The sequence below is a fragment of the Ziziphus jujuba genome, chromosome 11 (genome assembly GCF_031755915.1).
Source record: "Ziziphus jujuba cultivar Dongzao chromosome 11, ASM3175591v1".
Taxonomy (NCBI): domain Eukaryota; kingdom Viridiplantae; phylum Streptophyta; class Magnoliopsida; order Rosales; family Rhamnaceae; genus Ziziphus; species Ziziphus jujuba.
The window spans coordinates 28,677,554-28,689,990 of NC_083389.1; the positions used below are offsets into that span (position 1 = coordinate 28,677,554).

The following is a 12,437-nucleotide window of genomic DNA, read 5'->3' on the forward strand; positions in this document are numbered from 1 at the left end:
CCATTATTCTACCCTTTCTCGGTAGTCGATGGCTATTACATTGACACTAAAGAAGAGTTTGACCCAATGCTTTATTTCTGTCCTAGTTGATCCTGATTCGACGTTAGACGTATATTGACTTTTCAACAATAACCGAATACTTTTGTCTATAAATACTGCATATTTGATTCCATCCATAAATCTATTTTCTTCCCTATGAGTTCTAATCTCAATAAGAATGCTAGGTCTTACTGGTCATATGTTACAATATGAATATATCACACCAATTCATTATGTATGGATGATGAGATTCCATTGATATAGAGCCAATTCCAATAGACTTATTTTATTGAAGGGTCCCATTGGTGTGCATCCTGTAGTAATTGAACCTACGAATTCGCTAATTATGAGTTGGGTGCTTTAACCATTCAGCCATGGATGCTTAGTGGGGAGCCTTGTACATGGTGAATAACCAAATTCCAATTCAAATGAAATCTTTAGGATAAATCAATACAATTTAGGAGGACTCAATAAAAGGACATCAATTCAAATCATGGATTTTCAAATTAAGAGAGATATTGAGAGAGATCAAGAATTCTTACCATTTCAGATTCGTGGACCCAATTGAATTCAGTGGGATCTTTCATTCACATTTTTTTCCATCAAGATCATTTTGTAAAACTTTTGGACTCCCGAATTTAGATTATCCTACTCTCATGCAATTCACATTTACATGGTTCAACAAGCAATCGATATTTCACGATCAAAGGTGTAGTACTATTTGTAGTAGTGGTCCTTATATATAGTATTAACAATCGAAAGACGGTCGAAAGAAAAAAATCTCTATTTGATAGGGCTTCTTCCTATACCTATGAATTTCATTGGACCTAGAAATGATACATTGGAAGAATCTTTTGGGGTCTTCCAATATCAATAGGTTGATTGTTTCACTCCTGTACCTTCCAAAAGGAAACAAGATCTGTAAGAGCTGTTTCTTGCATCCAAAAGAGAGTATTTTGGTTCTCCCAATAACTAAAAAGTGTATCATGCCTTAATTTAACTGGGGTTCACGGTGGTAGAGGAATTGGATCAGAAAAAAGAGGGTTCTAGTTGTAAGATATCTAATGAAACAGTCACTAGAATTGAGATATGATTCAAAGAGAAAGATATCAAATATCTAGAGCTTCTTTTTGTATATTCTATGGATGATCTGACCCACAAGGACCATGATTGGGAATTGTTTGATCGTCTTTCTTTGAGAAAAAGGCGAAACATAATCAACTTGAATTCGGGACAGCTATTCGAAATCTTAGTGAAAGACTGGCTTTGTTATCTCATGTTTGCTTTTCATGAAAAAATATCAATTGAAGTGGAGGGTTTCTTCAAACAACAAGGAGCTGGGTCAACTATTCAATCAAATGATATTGAGCATGTTTCCCATCTCTTCTTGAGAAATAAGTGGGCTATTTCTTTGCAAAATTGTGCTCAATTTCATATGTGGCAATTCTGCCAAAATCTCTTCTTTAGTTGGGGGAAGAATCTGCACAAATCGGATTTTTTAAGGAACATATCGAGAGAGAATTGGATTTGGTTAGACAATGTGTGGTTGGTACGGAATATATCATCAAATATTCAATATGATTCCATAAGATCTAGTTTTGTTCAAGTAACGGATTCTAGCCACTTGAAAGGATCTATTGGTCGATCTAGAGATCATTTCAATTCTATTAGTAATGAGGATTCAGAATATCCCACATTGATCAATTAAAGAGAGATTCAACAACTAAAAGAAAAATCGATTCTTTGGGATCCTTCCTTTTTTCAAATGACACGAACTGTGATAGAATCAGACCGATTCCCTAAATGCCTTTCTGGATATTCCTCAATGTCCTGGCTATTCATGAAATGTGAGAAGTAGATGAATAATCATCTACTTCCTGAAGAAATCGAAGAATTTCTTGGGAATCCTACAAGATCCACTCGTTCTTTTTTCTCTGATAAATGATCAGAACTTCATCTAGGTTCAAATCCTACTGAGAGGTCCACTAGAGATCAGAAATTGTTGAAGAAAGAACAAGATGTTTCTTTTGTCTTTTTCAGGCGATTGGAATATAAAGAAATAGTTAATATATTCAAGATACTTATGTATTTACAAAAAACCGTTTCAATTCATCCTATTTCATCAGATCCGGGGATGTGATATGGTTCCCAAGGATGAATTGGATAGTTCCAATAAGATTTCATTCTTGAACAAATATCCATTTTTTGATTTATTTCATCTATTCCATGACCAGAACAGCAGGGATACACGTTACACCACGATTTTGAATAAGAAGTTCAAGAAATGGCATATCTATTCACTCTATCAATAATCGAGCTGGATTTGGTGTATCATAAGGGATTTGCCTTTTCTGTTGATTCCTACAGATTGGATAAAAAACAATTCTTAAATGAGGTATTCAACTCCAGGGATGAATCGAAAAAGAAATCTTTATTGGTTCTACCTCCTATTTTTTATGAAGAAAATGAACCTTTTTATCGAAGGATCAGAACAAAATGGGTCCAGACTTCTTGCAGGAATGATTTGGAAGATACAAAACCAAAAATAATGGTATTTGGTAGCAACAACATAATGGAGGCAGTCAATCAATATAGATTGATCTGAAATCTGATTCAAATCCAATATAGTACCTATGGGTACATAAGAAATGTATTGAGAAATGTATTGAATCGATTCTTTTTAATGAATAGATCCGATCACAACTTCAAATATGGAATTCAAAGGGATCAAATAGGAAATGATACTCTGAATCATAGAACTATAATGAAATAAATGATCAACCAACATTTATCAAATTTGAAAAAGAGTCGGAAGAAATGGTTTGATTTTTTTTATTTTTATTTCTCGAACCGAGAGATCCATGAATCGGGATCCTAATGCATAGAGATACTAACGGTCCAATGGGAGCAAGAATTTACAGGAACATTTGGAACATTTCATTTCTGAGCAGAAGAGCCATTTTCATTTTCAAGTAATGTTTGATCGATTACATATTAATCAATATTCGATTGATTAGTTTGAGGTTATCGAAAAAAAGAAGATTTATCTAAGTCACTTCCTTTCGTTTTGTCCAAGTTACTTCTGTTTTTGTCTAAGTTTCTTCTCTTTTTGTCTAACTCACTTCCTTTTTTCTTTGTGAGTTTCAGGAATATTCCTATTCATAGGCCCAAGATCCACCTCCATGAATTGAAAGGTCCGAAATGATCATTGCGCTCAGTTGTTAGAATCAATAGGTCTTCAAATCGTTCGTTTGAAAAAATGGAAACCTTTCTCATTGGATGATCATGATACTTCCCAAAAAGTGAAATTCTTGATCAATGGAGGAACAATATCACCATTTTTGTTCAATAAGATACCAAAGTGGATGATTGACTCATTCCATACTAGAAATAATTGTAGAAAATCTTTTGATAACATGGATTACTATTTGTCAATGATATCCCACGATCAAAACAATTGTCGGAATCCCGTGAAATCATTTCATAAAAATTCATTGATATCTTCTTTTTATAAAGCAAATCAACTTCAATTCTTGAACAATCCACATCACTTCTTTTTCTATTGTAACAAAGGATTCCCTTTTTATGTGGAAAAGGCCCGTATCAATAATTATAACTTTACGTATGGACAATTCCTCGATATCTTATTCATTCGCAACAATATATTTTCTTTGCGTGGTGGTAAAAAAAAATATATATGTTTTTTTGGAGAGAGATACTATTTCACCGATCGAGTTACAGGTGTCTAACTTATTCATACCTAATGATTTTCCACAAAATGGTGATGAAAATTTGTACAACTCTTTCCATTTTCCAATTCGATCCGATCCATTCATTCGTAGTGCTGTTTATCGATCGCAGACATTTCTAGAACACTTCTAACAGAGGGACAAATAGTCAATTTTGAAAGAACATATCGTCAACCCTTTTTAGATATGAATCTGTCTGATTCAGAAGGGAAGAACTTGCATCAGTATCTCAATTTCAATTTAAACATGGGTTTGATTCACACTCCATGTTCTGAGAAATATTTACCATCCGAAAAGAGGAAAAAATAGGTCTTTGTCTAAAGAAATGCCTTGAGAAAGGGCGATTATAGAACCTTTCAACGAGATAGTGCTTTTTTCAACTCTATCAAAATGGAATATATTCGAAACATATATGCCATAGTTCCTAACTTCGACAAGATACAAATATCTAAATTTGATATTTTTAGATACTTTTTCAGACCTATTGTCGATGCTAAGTAGCGGCCAAAAATTTGTATCCATTTTTCATGATATTATGCCTGGATTAGATATATCATGGTGAATTCTTTAGAAAAAAACTATGTCTTCCACAATGGAATCTGATAAGTGAGATTTCGAGTAAGTGTTTACATAATCTTCTTCTATCCAAAGAAATGATTCATCGAAATAATGAGTCACGATTGATATTGACACATCTCAGATCACCAAATGTTCGGGAGTTCCTCTATTGGATCATTTTCTTTCTTCTTGTTGCTGGATATCTCGTTTGGACACACCTTCTCTTTGTTTCTTGAGCCTATAGTGAATTACAGATAGAGTTTGAAAGGGTCAAATCTTTGACGATTCCATCATACATGATTGAGTTGCAAAAACTTCTGAATAGGTATCCTACATCTGAATTGAATTCTATCTGGTTAAAGAATCTCTTTCTAGTTGGTCTGGAATAATTAGGAGATTCTCTAGAAGAAATACGGGGTTCTGCTTCTGGCAGCAACATGCTATGAGGTGGTGGTCCTGCTTATGGGGTCAAATTAATACATTCTAAAAAGAAATATTTGTATATCAATCTCATCGATATCATCGATTTTATAAGTATTATACCAAATCCCATCAATTGAATCGCTTTTTCAAGAGATAAGAGACACCTAAGTCATACAAGTGAAGAGATCTATTCATTGATAAGAAAAAGAAAAACTGTGAATGGTGATTGGCTTGATGATAAAATAGAATCCTGGGTCTTGAACAGTGATTCGATTGATGATAAAAAAAGAGAACTCTTGGTTCAGTTCTCCACTTTAATGACAGAAAAAAGGATTGATCAAATTCTATTAAGTCTGACTCATAGTGATCACTTATCAAAGAATGACTCTGGTTATCAAATGATTGAACAACCGGGAACAATTTACTTACGATACTTACTTGACATTTATAAAAAAGTATCTAATGAGTTATGAGTTGAATACATCCTGTTTAGCAGAAAAATGGATATTCCTTGTTCATTATCAAACAATCACTTATTCAAAAACCTCCTATGGGGCTAATAGTTTTCATTTCCCATCTCATGGAAAATATTTTTCGCTCCGCTTAGCCCTATCCCTCTCTAGAGTTATTTTAAGGTTCTATAGGAACTGGATGATTCTATTTGGTCAAATACCTAGCGACAAACGCCAATGTTCCTTTCATTACAGTATTTCTGAACAAGTTCCTGTATAAAAAGGGTTTTCTTATTGATGATATTGATGATAGTGACGATATTAATGGTAGTGATGACATCGACGTGACCTTGATACGGAGCTAGAGCTTCTCACTATGATGAATACGCTAACTATGGATATGATGCTGGAAATAGAGCGACTTTATATCACTCTTTAATTCTAATTAGCAAAAGCAATGTCTCCTTGCATAATATGGATTCCAAACATTCATGATCTGGATGGGAATGAGTCGAATTACTTATCCCTCGGTCTATTAGTGAACTATCTCTCCAGGGAATTTGAAGGATGTTCCACTAGAAATATTCTTGTTATTGCTTCGACTCATATTCCCAAAAAAGTGGATCCCGCTCTAATAGCTCCGAATAAATTAAATACATGCATTAAGATATGAAGAATTCTTATTCCACAATAACGAAAGCACTTTTTCACTCTTTCATATACTAGGGGATTTCACTTGGAAAAGAAAATGTTCCATACTAATTGATTCGGGTCCATAACCATGGTTTCCAATGTACGTGATCTTGTAGCACTAACAAATGAGGCCTTATCAATTAGTATTACACAAAAGAAATCAATTATAGACACTGATATAATTAGATCTGCTCTGCATAGATAAACTTAGGATTTGCGATCCCAGGTAAAATCGGTTCAGGATCATGGGATCCTTTTTTATCATATAGGAAGGGCTGTTGCACAAAATGTACTTCTAAGTAGTTGCTTCATAGATCCTATATCTATCTATATGAAGAAGAAATCATGTAACGTAGGGGATTCTTATTTGTACAAACAGTACTTTGAACTTGGAACGAGCATGAAGATACTACTTTATCTTTTGAGTTGTTATGCTGGATCGGTCGCTTAAGACCTTTGGTCTCTACCTAGACTCGGTTCATGGCCTATTAGAAGTAGAAGGCGCTCTGGTGGGATCCTCATAAATAGAAAAAGATTACAGCCACTTTGATAATGATCGAGTGACATTGCACCTTCGGCCCAAACCAAGGAATCCCTTACATATGATGCAAAATGGATCTTGTTTTATCGTTGATCAAAGATTTCTATATAAACACTACGAATCACAATTTAAAGAAGGGGAAGGAGAAGGAGTCCTAAACCCGTAACGGATAGAGGAGGATTTATTCAATCACATAGTTTGAGCTCTTAGAATATGGCACCCTTGGGGCTTTCTATTTGATTGTATCGAAAGGCCCAAAGAATTGGGATTTACCTATTGGGCCACGTCATTTTGGGGCAAGTGGATTATTTATGATGAAGAGGATGGGCTTCAAGAGAATGATTCAGAGTTCTTGCATAGTGGAACCATGCAGTACTAGACACAATAGAGATCTTCCAAAGAACAAGGCTTTTTTCGAATAAGCCAATTCATTTGGGACCCTGCAGATCCAGTTTTTTTCCTATTCAAATATTAGCCTATTGTCTCTGTGTTTTCACATCGACAATTCTTTGCAGATGAAGAGATGTCAAAGGGGCTTCTTACTTCCCAAATAGATCTTCCTGCATCTATATATAAATGCTGGTTTATTAAGAATACGCAAGAAAAGTACTTTGAATTGTTGATTCATCGCCAGAGATGACTTAGAACCAATAGTTCATTATCTAATGAATTTTTCCATTCTAATACTCCATCCGAAAGTTATCAGTATTTATCAAAGCTGTTCCTATCTAATGGAACACTATTGGATCAAATAACAAAAACATTGTTGAGAAAAAGATGGCTTTTCCCAGATGAAATGAAAATTGGACTCATGTAACAAGAGAAAGGTTTTCCATTTCCTAGCCGGAAATATATGTGTCCATGAAACAGGGATTTAATGGAACAGAATTGACTGGGTGATAGAGTCGTGGAAACACTCGTTTCTTCCATATTTTGGACCTCAACTCCATGGAACAATATACTACTACTAAAATATGGAAGAATTGAAATCTTAGATCAAAACATTAGGGATGGATGGTATGAACTGCCTAAACAAAAATTCTTGAACAGTGAACAACCAGATCTATTACTTACTAAATCAAAAAATTTCCATTAACGAAAGATGTAAATCCATTGGAAAATAAAAAATATGCATGTCGGATGAAATGGTTGTTGCTATTTGTTACAATAACAAATCATTGAAAAGTTATGTTAAAATTTGGATTGCATGCACGTGAAGTGTAATGAGTAGTGCCGAAGAAAATATGTTAAAATTATGGAGTGTCAGTAAAGCAACGGAATGTATGCATGCGAGGCATCTTGATTAGTACCCAAGAAAATATGTTAAAAAAAAAACAAGAAAATATGTTTTGAATTATGGAGTGCCCGAGGAGTAGTGGAGGGCATGCATGTGGGGTGTGGTGACCAAGAAAATATGTTAGAATTTTCTTCCGTCTCACACTCTGTTCATTTTTATTATTTACAATAATTTTTCCATGTGAACATATTTCAAATTTATAAAATTTAAATTATAAATATGAATAAGTTATTGATTGAATTAATTTTATCTAACATGTTATATTATTTTAAATAAAAAGTACTTATATTATGCATAAAAATAATTTAAAATAATATTTTTTTAATGAAATATCAGTTACCAACATGTATATCGCCGCTCACAAACTAAAAATTATGCATGTTTGTTGTTCAAAAGAAAATAAAGATCTGTTCATCTTTGTTAACAGGAAAAAAAAAAAAAAGGTATAGAAGCTATATTTTATTTTTTGATAATTTTTTTTTGTTTTCAAATCTAAAAATAGATACAATACTTTATTAACTTATTAAAATAACTTAACTACTCTGTATAAGTTTTCGAACTGGTTGTATCAACAAATTAGCTAATAAAATATGACATTAAGATTTATTAAATTGAAAATTTATATTAAAATTATGTTGATATTAGTGCCATAGGTGCAGTGGAGTGCATGCATGTGAGGTGTCGTGAGTAGTATCCAACAAAATATATTAAAATTATGGAGTGTCAAAGGAGCAGTGGAGTGCATGTGTGTGAGATGCGGTGAGCAGTATCCAAGAAAATATGTTAGAATTTTTTTTCCGTCTCATCGTATTTCTTTTAATCATTTATAATAATTTCTCTTTCTTTCTCATCTTTCAAATTTATAATTTTAAAATTATAAATATGAATGATCTATGATCAAAACAATTTTATTTAATATTTTATACTATTTCAAATAAAAAATATATACTATGAATAAACATATATTAAAATAATATATTTTCTAATGAAATATGAATTATATACATGCATGCCGAGGTTCAGGAACTAAAAATTATCCATCTCTATCATTCAGCAAAAATAAAAAAAATAATGATCTATACATCTTTGTTACAAAGAAGAAACGTACACAAGATATTATTTATTTTTTGATAATTTTTTTTTTTTTGTTTTCATATCTAAAATTAGATGGAGTACTATTTCAATTGTCGATTGCATGAATAAATAATTTAATTACTTTTATAAGTTTTTGAGATAGTTGTATTCACAAAATAGCTAAAAAAATATGATACTAAGATTAATTAAATGGAGAAAATTTTGTTTGCTCTAGGGCACTGCTGCTGACTCTTTAGCACTTCTTTGATGCTTATCGTGAGCAACTTGATTTCCAATTGGTATGTGACGTCACAGTGCATGACATCAGTAGTATAGAAGAAGAGTTTGATGCATGTGGCATTAAATTATGAAGCATCAGAGGAGAGGTGGAGTGCATGCGTGTGAGGTGTCCAAGAAAATATGTTAGAATTTTCTTCCGTCTTACAATACTGTACTTCTTTTAATTAGTTGAAATAATTTTTCTTCTTATTTCACTATTTTAAATTTATGGTTTTTAAATTATTGGTGTAAGTAGTTTATTAACTGAATAAATCTTTTGTATTGTTTTTAAACAAAAAAAAAAGAAACATATTTTTAATAAAAATATACTTAAACAATATCTTTCTTATGAAAATATCAATTATATACATACGTAGTTCGGTTCAGCAACTATGAATTATATATTTTTGTTGTTTAGCCAAAAACAAAAAAAAGGTCAATAAAAAAATAAAATGATTAGTTATTCATAAAATTTAAAAGAAAAATTGGAAAGTTATTTTAAATAAGTTATAACATTTATTACTTGTATTTTTTGTATGGCTTTGTTAAACTTAAAGTAAATGGTTTTTATTTTTATTTTTCCTTATGATCAAATGTTGCATATTATAATTTTTTTTTCCAAAAAAAATGTCTTTGCCTGCAAGGCTCCGCTGTTGGTTACATGCATACGAAAAAAATGGTTCTCGAAATATTTGCAAACCAAAGGATAACACAATTTGATAATATTTCATTTGAAAGACCATAGCATATGATAAAAGTAACATAAAATTGCCATGTCATAAACTGTAATGGCACCATACATGCATGCATACATATTAATTATGACTGCATAAGCTAGGCAGTCTCAACATACAATAACACAAAAGGCCATGATAATGTGGATATCATGACATTATTCCACACACAGTACATGATGCATGCTTATTACTTATGACCAGTGCCAGCTGGCAACCTAGTTCTTGCTTTCGGACTTTGGCATGAGTATTGCTCTAATTTCAGGGAAATTGCCATCAGTAATTGAAACATGGACGAAGCATCCATCATAGCTGCTAGAGTTTTGATTAAGAGGCAAATTTTGTTCTATCACATCCCAGTCAACCTTAGCTAGTGCACGGACTTCAGTATATACCTACATTTCAATATATAAGAACATATAAATACAATTATATATGTCTCACAATGATTTTATTTTTCTTTTTGGGTTGAAATGACTAATAATTAATTTGATAAAACTAGTAAACTAATAGCTTATATTCATATGATCATGTGTCTAAAATCTAAATGCTAAATGCATGCATGCATGATTATAAATATAGGGATAAGCAGAGACGTACACCAATACAGTATTAATTTAAATATAATATATACTAGCTTGCTAGCTTAATTATATAGTTACTAGATTTTCTGTGACATCGGCTCGATTGTCCCATGCCACAATCCATTGAATCTCTCCTCCCTTATCATTCGTGCCACGATAGATGACACCCCCTGATGAACTAGTAGGAGGTTTAAAAGCGTTCAGATCAAGAAACGAATGCCGCTTTCCAATGCCAACTTTTGGTGGGTATGGAACATTTACGGTGCCGTCAAACCAATCTTGTGCTCCCCCTTATACTCTATAATGTTTCCTATGCCATTGAAAATTTGGCTAGATGTGAACAAACCGTCAGTGGCCATGCCTTGGATCTGCTAGCTTAGTTGCTATATTTTTTAACCAGGTACCAAAGAAAATAGCTCAATTGTTCATTGTCTATCAAAACTACATATCTACATATATATATATATATATATATAGAAAATTTATGATAGTGTAGCGCATCGACATTAGTTAGGCAAGTGATAGATAGCTATGAATAAGTGGAAACACAAGTAATTGGGCATTAATTACTATATCAATATCTTATGCACACACACCCATATAAATATATATATTAATTTACATGCTTACAAATAAAAAACTCTGGATCCATCCAGTGGCTTGGTTGGGTAATTAATTCATTTTAGCGAAATTTCCACACCTACCATAAATCATAGTTTAAATTTACAATAAAAAATTTCTTCATTATTTTAAATAGGTTATTATATTTATTACATGGATTTTTTATATGATTTTGTTAGATTTAAAATATATGGTTTTTATTTTTATTTTTTGTTATGATAAACTGTATTATTTTGCAATTTTTTATTGTAAATTTTTTTTTGAGAAAAAAGATCTTGGTCTGTAAGGCTCCACCCCTGGTTACATACATAAGAAGAAATGGCTCTCTAAGTATTTGCAAACCAAAGTATAATACAATTGAATAATATTTTATTTCAAAGACCATAGTATATCATAAACTTAACATAAAGTTGTTATTTCATAAACTGTCAGGACCCGTCCAGAATTCCTTCCCCGGAACCCTAGACAGCCCTGATCCCAGGGAAACCCTACCGAACCCTCCAACGGAAAATCCGGCAGAGCCTCCCCTAAGGGATTTATTTACCACAAATTACCTGCACTGAAAACACACTTCTATACTCATCCCCTTATTCCTCGCGCAAACTACAAATTGATTCCACAAATTGCAGCACTTAAAAATAAAACAACAGCAGCAACCCAGTGCATAAAAACAACAATACAGTATACAGAGCATTATACAGATACATGTGAAATTTATAAAATGACAGATAAGGAAAAAATACAAGACAGAGAGGAAAAAGGGAAGAAAAACTTTTTGAACCTTCGGCAACGAACTGAGACGTTGGGCTCGCCCCGGACAAACAACGTCTCCAACCTGGACCTAGGGGAACGAAATTTAAGAGTGTGAGATGCTAATCATCTCAGTGAGTGACCCTATCTACTGTACACCTTTAATATTAATAATGTAAAAATAAAGGAATTTAATTAACCAGTACCGAACAATTAAATAATAAATAAATAAATAAACATTTGAAGTAATAATTTCTCTCAAAACCCTCACTATTCATTCCGTTGGAAATGTTCCCCTTTTAAAACATTTTCACAAAACCCGATATACGTACTTCCCGAAAACCAATGAACCAAATAATTTAATAAACAACAAATAATTAAATAAATAAATAAATACATAAATACCCCAAATATAAATAAACTGCAATAAATTATAATAAATAATTTTAGAACACCTTTGGGGTTTAAAACATTATTTGCAATTTACACCGACGCACCAAACCATATACCGGTGATGCCCTCCGATACCCAGCGTCCTGAGCACCGACTGGCGGGGGGGGTTAAAGAGAGAAACCTGCAACGGCCACTTCGGCGTCCCGACAGTACCGCTGCTTAAACCATCAACCCGGCCAAGGAGGGGGGC

At 32.7% G+C, this 12,437-nt stretch overlaps 1 pseudogene; it reads left to right on the plus strand.

The window, feature by feature from the left end:
- Positions 1-28: 28 nt before the first annotated feature.
- LOC132800058 (protein Ycf2-like) lies at positions 29-6,621 on the plus strand (annotated as a pseudogene).
- The last annotated feature ends 5,816 nt before the right edge of the window (positions 6,622-12,437 follow it).